The sequence below is a fragment of the Miscanthus floridulus genome, chromosome 4 (assembly GCF_019320115.1).
Source record: "Miscanthus floridulus cultivar M001 chromosome 4, ASM1932011v1, whole genome shotgun sequence".
Taxonomy (NCBI): Eukaryota; Viridiplantae; Streptophyta; class Magnoliopsida; order Poales; family Poaceae; genus Miscanthus; species Miscanthus floridulus.
This window is the reverse complement of record NC_089583.1, coordinates 103,114,402-103,126,901: the sequence shown is the minus strand read 5'-3', so window position 1 is coordinate 103,126,901 and position 12,500 is coordinate 103,114,402. Positions and strand designations below refer to the sequence as shown.

Below are 12,500 nucleotides of genomic sequence, written 5' to 3'. Positions count from 1 at the left end.
TTCTACTAGAATCTGTCACACTACTAAACGCTCCCTTAATTACCGAGTGAGGCAAGGATAAAAATCACTCGATTCTGCAAGGAAGACAAAATCAAGTGATTTGAAGCCATCAATCATCCGAGTTGCTAAAACCACAAGATCCAAATCCAATGGACCAGATAAAAACAAATTAACAGATTATATTTATAAAAGGCAAATTGAATAAATTCAAATGAAAAACATATAAAACATACAAAAAAATAAAAGAAAAGAAAAATGAACAGATCTGTTCTATGGAAGGCAAATTAGAAGAAATTCAAATATAACAGAAAGAAATGCAAATACAAATTGAATAAAATCAAATAAAACATACAAATTTCATAATAAAAGGAAAACAACAAACAATCAGTTTACACCAATTGAACACGTAATTTACACCCAGAAAGCAGTAGTAAAATATGATACAGTGAGATGTAATCTGTAACTAGATTGAATCCTTGCACAAGACTGCAGCGGCGGTCGCTCGGCTGGGCGATGGCGACGACAGGACGGCCGCAGGGGCTCGCGGTGCGGCGTCCGCGGTGGCGCCAGAACAGCAGGGCCGCTGGGCGAGCAGCTAGGGGAGGTGGGTGGTGGCGGTTGGGAGCTCGGCACCTTTGCTCTGGAGCAGAGCAAGGAAGGGGATGGGGAGAGAGAGAAAGGAAGGGAGCGCTCGAATTCCACTTCACGCGTGCGTGCGTGCTACAGATATCGGTGAGGTGGAAAGCATGCGGACGAAGGTGTGGCCACGTGGCAGCGGCTCCTGCGTGCGGTCGGCGATGGCCGCTTCATCACATCCGTCCGAAATCGAGTGAGCAGCGTACAAATTTCACCCGAGTGAGCTGTAGATTTACTGAAATAAAATCGTCGGCTAACAAAAATAGTAAAACAAAACCAAGAAACTCTTCGTGTGTTCAATATTAGGATAGAATAAGATAAGATAAGATAAGATGAGCTAAGACATAGACTATGTTGACAAATAATTCATATCTGATCTGCATGTCACTTCTGCAGGGATGTTATTTGGGTGCTGGTTACGTGGCTTTGTAGCATATCCTGCACCACTGCCTGCATGGCAGCGTACGCCGATCCGCCCTTCTGCGTAGCCTTCCGGCATGCCGCCTTTCTTCCTGGCCTTCTCCTTCGCCTTCCTCCCCTCCTCTGATCCGCCCATCAAGCTCCGTGTAGCTCGCTCCAGCTCCGCTGCCTCCACGAAGTTGTCCCTTTCCGTGCTGACCCTAAGCTCAACAGCGACACCCATGCACGCGACGAGCTCGAACGCGTTAAGCGGCTGCTCGGCTTACAGCGGCCACGGCGCCATGGGCACGCCGTGCCACAGGCTCTCCAGCACCGAGTTCCAGCCACAGTGGGTAACGAAGCCACCCACGGCGGCGTGGGCTAGGATCTCCAGCTGCCGGGCCCAGCTCGGCCACACAGCCCCCTTCGCCTTCGTCCTCTCCAGGAACCCGTGGGGAAGCAGGTCACCGAGGTTCGCGTCCGTCGGGTTCTGCGAGCAGCCGGCTGGTGGGCCGCGCAGCACCCACAGGAACCTGTGCTCGCTGCGCTCGAGGCCGGCGGCCACCTCGCGCTCCTGCTCCGCGTGCATCCACCCCATGCTCCCGAAGCAGAGGAACACGACGGACGCCGGCGGCTGCGCGTCGAGCCACCGGATGCACTCCTGCGCAGACGACCGCCGGCGCCGAGCATCGACGCGCGGCTTCGGCGAGAGTGTTGGTTCTGAGCACAGCGATGTACGCCGGCGGCGAGAACCTGAGTTCAGGATGAACTAGACACAGCACTCAACACACACGGTCACTTGAACACAACGGTTTGGTGCTGCGAACAACTAGCAGCGTTTTCTGTATTTTACTTCACCTTTTTATTCTGAGAATACAAAGAGCAGGAAGCTCGTAGCGGACAGCCACGCATTGCGGACGAACGTGTCCATCCCCACGTTCACAAGTGCGCACTCTCAGCCACTCGCTCCAGAGTCATGCACGAGCTAATCTCGCCACGCTCTCCTACGTGCACGGTCACCACAAGCCAGCACTCGTGCACATGCATTGCTAAGAATAGAAACATGCAAAAGTATCCTATGAACAAGACTTACTAGCAAATCTCCTCCTAAGACTTGTTCACGGTCTGTACATCAATGACGCCGATCTTGGAGCGCAGTTCACAAAACTGTTGAGGCCCCAATGCCTTCGTCAGAATGTCTGCAAGTTCTTCAGCTGTCTTCACTGACTGAAGCTTCACCCTGTTCTCCTCGACACATTCTCGTATGTAGTGATATCTCACATCTATATGCTTACTACGGTCATGAAAAACAGGATTTTTGCTCAACTGAATTGCAGACTCACTGTCAATCTTCAGTATGATGGCTCTGTTCTTCTCACCTCTGAATTCAGCAAGAAGTCGAGCCAACCAAACACCCTGGCAGGCTGCAGTAGTGGCGGCGATGTATTCAGCTTCGCAAGAAGATAAGGCCACCACTTTTTGCTTCTGTGATTGCCAGGTGATAATGCTGGAGCCGAGGAAGAAGAGTACGCCTGTGGTGCTCTTCCTTGTATCAATGTCACCGGCTAAGTCGCTGTCGCTGTAGCCAGTGAGCTGTGCCTCCTTCTTCCTCTGATAATGGCAGCCATAATGCAAGGTTCCAGCAATGTACCTCAGCACCCTCTTGACAGCTACCATGTGCACAGTAGTCGGATTCTCCATGAATCGACTAACGTACCCCACTGAGAACGCCAAGTCCGGTCTCGAGTTCACCAGATACCGAAGGGAACCCACAATGCTCCTGTATTTTGTAGCATCAACAGCAGGAGCAGAGCTGGACTTACTGAGTTTGAGCCGGGATTCCATGGGGGTATGGCTGGGATTGCAACCAGTCAGCCCGGCGTCTTCAAGTATCTTTGCAGCATAGGCACTTTGGCAGATGGTAATGCCGTTCCCTGATTGCCTCACCTCCAGACCAAGGTAGTAGTGTAGGAGTCCAAGGTCACTCATCTTGAAAGTTGCCTTCATCTCCTCCTTGAAGGTACAAATGTCCCGTGGATCACCTCCAGTAATTACCAAGTCGTCCACATAGACACCCACGATGAGGCGTCGTGCGCCCACACCGCGGAGGTACACAGCATGCTCCGACGTGCTACGCTGGAACCCGAGCTTCAGCAGGGACTCATCAAGCTTGGAGTACCATGCTCTAGGGGCTTGACGGAGTCCGTAGAGGGCCTTGATTAGGTGGAGCACCTTCTTCTCTTGGCCCTTCATCACGAACCCCGGCGGCTGCTCGACGTAGACGTCTTCTAGGAGTTCACCGTTCAGGAACGCGGACTTGACATCCATATGGTGAACTGCCCATCCTTCACTTGCAGCCAGCGCTAGCAGCAGCCTCACAGATTCCAGGCGTGCTACTGGGGCGAATACTTCGTCGAAGTCAATGCCTTGGCGCTGGACGTACCCCTTGGCGACAAGCCGGGCTTTGAACTTGGTGACGAGCCCGGCTTCATCTCGCTTCGTCTTGTAGACCCACTTGAGGCCAATCGGACGTACGCCGGGTACAGGATCAGTCAGCTCCCATGTATCATTCACCTCAATAGAGGTGAACTCGTCGAGCATGGCGTGGCGCCAGTTCTCATGCTCCAGCGCCTCCTCGAACGATGCCGGCTCAGCCTCGCTTGCCAGCAGCAGCTGCTCCTCCAGCTCTCGTGCAGCGAAACCTGGCGGTGTGGCCGGCCCGAGCACGTTGTCGACGTTGCGGTACCGAAGTGGAGCGTCAGCGTCGTGGTCTGCGTCCAGCATCTCGGACGCCCCAGCACCAGGAGGAGACACGAACTCGACTGTGCCCGCGCCCTGCTGCGCGTGCGTGCCCGGCGTCACACTCCCAGTGCCGTGCACTAGCGGGGTGTGGGCTGACGATGATGGTGAGGCCGATGATGTAGCAGCAGCCCCCGTCGATGTACTCACACTCGTCGTCGTTGTCGTGGTGGTCGAGCCGGACGGCAGCAGGTTCTCGATGACGAAGTCTGCTGTCTCGCTGCGCTGGCCCTCAGTCCAGATCCATTGTGCCGTCTCCTCGAACACGATGTCGCGGCTGATGTGCACACGCCGTGACACCGGGTCGTACACCCGATATGCCTTGGAGCCAGGTTCGTAGCCGATGAAGATGGTACGCTTGCTCCTGTCATCGAGTTTCTTCAAGTTCGGCGTCGTCACCTTCATGTGTGCGAGGCACCCGAACGTCCGCAGGTGCTGGACACTGGGAACGCTCCCAGTCCAGAGCTCGTAGGGGGTCTTGCCACCCACGCTCTTGGACGATGACCGGTTCAGCAAGTAGATGGCCGTGGTGACCGCCTCGCCCCAGAACTCGCCAGGGAGCCCTTTTGCCTTGAGCATGCTGCGTGCAGTCCCCACGACGGATTGGTTCCGCCGCTCCACGACACCGTTTTGTTGCGGCGTGTACGGTGCCGTGAGCTGACGATGTACTCCGAGCTCGGCGCAGTACTCGACGAAGTCGGCCGCGGCGAACTCCCCGCCACGGTCAGTACGCAGAGCTAGCAGCTTCTTGCCGCTCTTGCGTTCCGCCGCCGCCTGGACGCGCTTGATCGCCGCAGCTGCGGCATCCTTGGTGGGCAGCAGACAAATCCACATGTAACGTGAATGATCATCGACAAGCAGTAAAAAATACCGATTGCCGCTTGGACTTGGGGGCGTGATGGGGCCGCATATGTCACCATGAAGAAGCTGCAGCACCTCGCTTGAGCGTCCTTGAGCCTGCTGCGGGAACGGCGTCCGGCGATGCTTGCCGGCGAGGCAAGCATCACACACCTGCTCCACCTGGGTCAGCAGGGGCATGCCACGAACTAGCCCTTCTCTGCCCATCTTACGTAGTGCTCCAAAATGCAGGTGGCCAAATCTGGCATGCCACACCCACGCCTGTTCTTCTCCACGGGCAGCAAGGCAAACCGGCTGTGCAATGTTGACGTCGAGCACATAGAGCCGCCCTGGACTGCGGTGGATCTTGGCCAGCAACCGGCGCTCCTCGTCACGCACGCGCATCACGCCGTCTTCAACCAGAATTTGATAGCCGATCTCGTCGAGCTGGCCGACCGAGATGATATTGGCGGTGAGGCGGGGCAGGTAGTAGACGTTGGCGATGGTGCGATGCTCGCCGTTCTTGCAGGAGAGCAGGACGGTGCCGACCCCCTCGATGCGGGCGACGGAGCCGTCCCCGAACCGAACAGAGCCGGTGACGCCGGCGTCGAGGCTGGAGAACGCCGTCCGCGCCCCAGACATGTGGTTCGACGCGCCCGTGTCCAGGACCCATCGCTTCGGGTCCCGGTCGATGGATTCGTCGAAGGCGGCGTACAGCTTCTTCTCGACGAGGTGGAGTTGGCCGTCGGCGTGAATCAGTGGCGGTGTCGCCGGCCTCGGCTCCGTTGGCGGCGGCTGCTCGATTTGGGGAAAAATCCCCTCCTCCTGCTGGCAGTCCACCGCAAGGAGTAGAGTGGGCTCGTCGTCTTGGGCCACATGGGCCTGTTCCACTTTCTTCTTGCCTCGGCAGTCCTTGGCCCAGTGCCCTTTCTTCCCGCAGGCCTTGCACACGTCGTCGTCGACAGCTTGGCCTGGGTTCGTCCCGGCCCGTGCCTCATTGCCACCGCCGCCGCGACCGCGGCCTCTGCCGCGACCACGGCCTTTGCCGCGACCGCCGGAGCTCGACCCACCATGGCTGGACGCCTGCTTCTTGTAACGTTCCAGCCACTGTTCCTCCGTGAGCAGCAGTTTGCCGGCGACGTTCTGCGCCAGCGTCGAGTCGTCATCGGACGCCGCCTTGAGCCTCCCGGTGACCTCCTCGATGGATAGCGTGTCGATGTCGAGGAGCGTCTCGATCGAGATGACGAGCTGCTTGAACCGCGGTCGCGCGACGCGGAGGTACTTGGCCACCACCTTCGGCTCCGGCTCCGGGTCGCCGAGGATGGCAAGGCGCTGCACAATGTTAGACAGGCGCAGGGCGAAATCCTCGACGGACTCACCATCGCGGAACGCGATTTGCTCGTACTCGGCGCGAAGAGTCTGCGCCGTCGACTTCCGCACCCGATCGTCCCCGATGCGCATCGACCGAATCGCCTCCCACGCCTCCTTGGCTGACGGCTTGGTCGCCAGGGTGGGCACCATCTCCTGGGGCACGCCGGAGCAGATCGCCTCCAGTGCGCTACGGTCGTCGTGGAAGTCGACGTCGTCGTCCTCAACAGCATCCCAGAGGTACCGGGCTTGCATCTTCAACTTCATCAACAGCGACCACGAATCGTAATTCGTCTTCGTGAGCTGCGGCCAGTTGCCGGAGCCAGACGTCTCCCGGATCACGCGCTCGACGACGGCCTCCCGTGGGCGCCGCGTTCGCGACCGGCCACCACCGCGAGTGCGCGAACGGCGCGGCGGCGAGCGGCTTGTAGACGGCTTGCGTGGCGGAGTCTTGCTGCCGGAGCCACTGCCCTTCTCCTTCGTGCTCGCCGGCGGCGGCGAACGTCCTCGATGCTTCGGCGACGCCATGACGAACCGCTAGGCCCTCTCTTACAGCTCCGATGCCAATTGTTGGTTCTGAGCACAGCGATGTACGCCGGCGGCGAGAACCTGAGTTCAGGATGAACTAGACACAGCACTCAACACACACGGTCACTTGAACACAACGGTTTGGTGCTGCGAACAACTAGCAGCGTTTTCTGTATTTTACTTCACCTTTTTATTCTGAGAATACAAAGAGCAGGAAGCTCGTAGCGGACAGCCACGCATTGCGGACGAACGTGTCCATCCCCACGTTCACAAGTGCGCACTCTCAGCCACTCGCTCCAGAGTCATGCACGAGCTAATCTCGCCACGCTCTCCTACGTGCACGGTCACCACAAGCCAGCACTCGTGCACATGCATTGCTAAGAATAGAAACATGCAAAAGTATCCTATGAACAAGACTTACTAGCAGAGAGCACCGGGCCGATTGGGTAGACCATGGGAGCACGGCCACCGGGCGTGCACTGGCCGCCGGCGATTGACGCTAGAACGCCCGGCTCCAGCTCGGCTGCCGTGTTCACGACGATGCCTCTGGCTTCAAGGAAGCGGCGGCCGTAGTACGCGAACCACGCGTAGTCGTTCACGTACGGAGACGGCATGGAGTCCACCGGCACCGGAGGCATCCCCGGCACGTCGACGACCCCTCCCTCCTCCCGCAACGTGGAAGTGATCAGCTCCTCCTGGATGGCCGGTAAGCGCAGCATGAGCGCAAGCGTGGCGCCGGTGGACGCGAAGTAGACGTAGGCTGGCACGGCGAGGTCGTGGGCGACGTCGAGGAGCGGGGTCCCGAAGAAGTCGACGACGACCGCTGCCACCGGGGCCGCCAAGCCCGCGATGGCCTCCTTGACATGCGGCGCGTAGAGCCCGATGTACTCGGACGGGTGGACGAGGTCGGTGCGGTGCTCGATGGCGGGGAGGTGGTGGAAAACGATGCCGTCGTCGCTGGCGGCCATCATCTCATCATGTACCTGCTGGCTGGTCACGGACGACGACGCGGCCATCGGCGGGGGCGTGACGAGAACAGTGAGGCTGGATGCTGCAGTGCCGCCGGCGCTGCAGAACAGCAGTCTCTTGCCGGCTTCGAGCATCGACGAGAAGTGGCCGGGAGCCCACATCGGGAGGAGCACGATGGTTGGGCTCGGCATGTCGTCGTCTATTCCTCGACGAAGGTGGTGTTTGTCATACCGGCATGGCGGCACCTATATGGCTCGGCATGTCGACGTGCGGCATCCGTGATCCGTGAAGTGCACGTAAGCACGTTGTTGGTCCAGACAAGGTAGTAGGTACAGTACAGTAGAGAAGGTAGTAGATACTAGGCAGACCCCAAGCAAGAAATCTGACCGTGCACACCACTGTGGTCCAGCTTACACATCGTATTCAGACACATGTCAGACTGTCTCGGATGACCTATGGACACCCAAACAAAAATGGATCTTGGATGGTGTTGTATCAGTCTCCAACAGACTACCTATATACGAGACTCATTTTGGGTTACAGCAGAGACACAACCCAAATATGAGTATCATCTTTCCTGAAGATTCATTTGCAGAAAGGGTTCTCTTTTAAGTCCTGTTGTTGGAGAAGACAAAAATAGGTATTGAACTCTTTACCTGTAACACTACCCAAACGTGAAATTAATCTTGTTTTTTGGGTCATATTGTTGTAGATAGCCTGCAAATATAGGTGCTCACACAATTAGCTAGTCAATTACTACTGCTTCAGGGTTGGCTGTAGCACCGGTCGCTGGCACAGTCACTAAATTTGCGGACGCTTCTACTTCCTCTTTTTTTTTCTGGTAGAATGTCGTTTTGGACTGCGACATGGTCTTAAAAAATAACTTTGATTGTTATTTTTTTTGCTATAAAATATTTATAAAATATAGTCAATATATACTTTTATAAAACTACATTTCGAGATAAATCTACTTACATCACTTTCATGTTTTCAAACTCAATCTAAAATAATTTATTTATAGTTAAAGTTTAAAATGTCTGACTTAAGACAAACATCGAAACGACGTTCTTCAGAAACCGGAGGGAGTACACGCTAATGGAAGGCGTCAAGTGCATAAACGGCACACGGTGAAAAGCTGGCATTTTGGCCGAAAATAGCGCTGCAATGGGAGATGCTTGGTGATGACTATGGCCAAATGGATACCGATGATCTGGTTGTCCACACGAAGATGCCAGATACTGTAGACAGCTAGCTACGTTTTCAGCTAGTTAATGTGGATCGTCAGTAGTTAGGCGTTGGCACATGAGCTCAGAATGTGCACGCCCGATGCCCGGAAGAAGTCGAGGAATATGGGGTGTGTGAGGAACATATATATATATATATATATATATATATATATATATATATATATATATATATATATATATATATATAGAACTACTATCCTGTAGCTGGCTACAGAATAACTTATTCTGTAGCCACTTTGAGTTACGATAATTACTATGTTATTTTACGAGATTATAGTAACTCCTTACTAAGTGGTTTAATATAACGTTATGGTAAATATTCCCATGTGTTATAGTAACCCAACTATCGTAAATATGTATTTATATTATGGTAAATTAGTATATAAAATTATAGTAAATGGAGGTGGCTACAGAATAACTTATTGTGTGTGTGTGTGTGTGTGAGAGCATACCCACGTGTTGCTGCGGGAATTACGGATTATTGGATTGCGTGGTATGATGACGTGGACAACAAAATGCTTATGTGTCTTGATGATGTGGATATTACAGCTACATGTGCTAATGGATTTTAATTTTATGTGACAGTGCATTGCCTAGTTACAAGCCTCTAGTTAATAATAGTCAGATGTTGTGAAGTTTTATAGCACGGACAAGTGGATGCTCATAGACGACTAAACACTCGATCTCCAGCTCAACACTGATTCTTGTGCATTTCTTTTTAAAAATTGTTAGCTTTGTATGTAGCACATTCTTTCTTCACAGCCGGTTCATCCATGGAACTATACAAAATTCTTTAGTACGTAGTGGCATATATGATACGGAGTATGATCCAAGCACAACTGCACAAGCAGATCACAGTACTAGGGAACATGCTCGATGTAAGCCAAAGAGCTATTGCACGATGCCACGATCCATGCAAAAAATGCATCCTGCACCTGGTTCCCCTGCACCTACTAGTGCTACACTAGGAAACCCCATGCCTGCAGCTGCAGGATGCAGAGTCGCGCCTTCACGCCCCTCCGTGTCCCGAGATCTCGCGCATCAGTCTCTGCAACGCGGCACACGACGACCCGCCCTCCTCTGCCGCGTTCCGGCACGCGGCCTTCGCCTCGGCGGCCCTCTCCCTCGCCTTCCTCCCCTCCTCCGACCCGCCCATCAGCGCCCGCACCGCGCGCTCCAGCTCCGCCGCCTCCACGAAGTTGCCCCGCTTCCTGTCCACCTCCATCGCCACGGCGACGCCCAGGCCCGCCACAAGCACGAACGCGTTCATGTGCTGCTCCGCGTACAGCGGCCACGTCACCAGTGGAACGCCGTGCCACAGGCTCTCCAGCGTCGAGTTCCACCCGCCGTGCGACACGAAGCCCCCGATGGACGGGTGCGACAGGATCTCCTTCTGCGGCGCCCATCTCGGCCACACGAGGCCCCTCTCCTTGGTCCTCTCCAAGAAGCCTCCCGGGACCAGCTCCTCCACGTTGGCGTCGGTCGGGTAGGGCGACCCGGCTGGCGGCGGGCCACGGAGCACCCACAAGAACCGGTGCTCGCTGCGTTGCAGGCCCTCAGCGATCTCGTGCACCTGCGGCAGGGTCAGGTTGCCCAAGCTCCCGAAGCAGAGCAGGACCACGGACGAACGCGGCTGCGCGTCCAGCCAGCGCAGGCACTCGTGCGGCTGCTCGGCAGGCGGATCAAAGGCGATCACGGGACCGATCGGGTAGATGGTCGGGGCGCCGCGCCCGGGCATGCACCGGCCGTCAGCGATGGCCGCGAGGGATTCCGGGCTTCCGGCTCGACCTCCGCCACCGTGTTGACGATGATGCCGGCGGCCTCTATGAACCGGTTGGCGTGGTACATGCTCCAGGTGTAGCCCGAATCCCTCTTCATCACGGCATTCGGCAGGAAAGCCGCTGGCACCGGCGGCATACCAGGCACGTCGAACGCCGTTTCCGCCTCCCCAAAATCCCCCGCCACTTCCTGGTCCAGCGCCGGCAGCCGCAGCATGAGCGCGAGCATGGAGGCCGGGGACGTGAAGTACACGTACACCGGCAGTGCCAGCTCGCGGGTGACGTCGAACAGCGTGGTGCAGAAGTAGTCCATGACGACGGCGGCGACGGGGCATCCCAGGCCGGCAATGGCCGCCTTAGCGTTGGACGCTTGCAGCTGAATGAAGCTGGAGATCATGTCCTCCGGGCCGGAGAAGGCGGGGAGCTCCACGTCGGGGAGGCGGTGGAAGCGGATGTCAAACCTCGAGCCCGAGGAGGCCTCCTGCTCCACGATGTGCGCGAACCTGGCCATCGGCAGTGGCGCGAGGAGCACGGTGAGCGACATGGCGCGGTCGCCGCCGCTGCTCATCAGCATCCGCTTGCCGGCTTGGAGCATGGACGTCAGGTGGCCGGTGACGCAGAACGGGATGAGCACCACCGTTGGTGTTCCCATTGGAGGAGATGATTATTTGATTGGTTTCCCTTGGTCACCAAGAATTCCAGTACAAAAGTTCGGGGCTAAATGAAAATCGTCGTCAAGAACTAATCTTAGTTTCATAATCTCGCCTGATCTGAAGCACCTTTCTTGGTACTGCTAAATGAAGTTCACGGCAAATGTGCGCGGCTTGCCGCACGTAGCTGTCAAAAATACAGTATCTACATCTAAAAATAGAAAAAGAAAACCCAGCAACTCTTGAATGCCAACATATCAAAAAATGATAAAAAAAAACTGCACGCAACAACTGCCTGGCTCCTCCATGCATACTAACATTTGTGTCTCCAAATAAGTTTACTATAAAAATTTATTCCATGATTCATCTAATGATAATTATTTGACATCATACATTTCTTACAGATTTGGTTAAACTTAAAATTATTTGACTCATCGAAAAATGAGAATTGCACTCTTTTGGAGGGACTACTTGTCAAAGCAGAAACAATTTGATTCGATGACCTTTGAATGCTTGTATTTTCCAGGCTGTATATCCAACTCATGTTTTGTTTGCACCACTTGAGAGTTATTCTTGTTGGGTTGGTGTCTGAGGTAGAAGAAATGGCAGAACATAATGAAATGGGAGAGGATGCTGATGTATATATGCTTCTCAAAGATGAATGAAGATAGAAATTTGCAGGATTTAGGTATTCAAATGGGACAGGTTGATTTTGTAACAATTCAAGAGGCCACGGAGGAAATTGCTAGTGGCATGGGAATGCTGAATCCATGTTGAAAGAATGACTCAAAGACGTCGTTAGAGACGACAGTCCGACAGTGCATGATATGGAAAATAAATCAGTGTCGGGACCTGATGGTATTTCAGTTCTGTTCTTTAGAGAATTCTGTCCTCTAATTAGACTAGAGGTATTTGAGATGCTTATAACAAACTACATGAAGGTAAGGCTTCGGGGACGGTAGCGACTTCGGTGACGGCGGCTGGCTCCGGCGTCGGCGTCGGCGATGGCAGCCGGCAACGGGAGCGGAGTTGGCTTCACTGGCAGGGCGGCGGCTGGCACAACAAGTACAGGCCTTGGCCACCGCTGCGCACGGGTTGAGGTGCTATGGCGAAAGCTATGTCCATTGGACCGATGGCGGCGACGCCTTCAGGCGCTGTATTCTTCCTTGGAAGCGTCATCGATCAGCCCTCTCCCCTTCGCGTGGCGTGCTCTTCCTAGGTGTAAAACCTTGACCTTTTTTGTCAGGCAACAGTGGCGTCATTGGTGTCGCGTACCTCCTTAGAGGCAT

At 54.9% G+C, this 12,500-nt stretch overlaps 2 pseudogenes; both read right to left on the bottom strand.

Moving 5' to 3' along the window:
* Window positions 1-332: 332 nt before the first annotated feature.
* On the bottom strand, window positions 333-8,229 carry LOC136550194 (anthocyanidin 5,3-O-glucosyltransferase-like; annotated as a pseudogene).
* A 1,311-nt stretch (window positions 8,230-9,540) lies between these two features.
* LOC136552401 (anthocyanidin 5,3-O-glucosyltransferase-like) lies at window positions 9,541-11,302 on the bottom strand (annotated as a pseudogene).
* Between the last annotated feature and the right edge of the window lie 1,198 nt (window positions 11,303-12,500).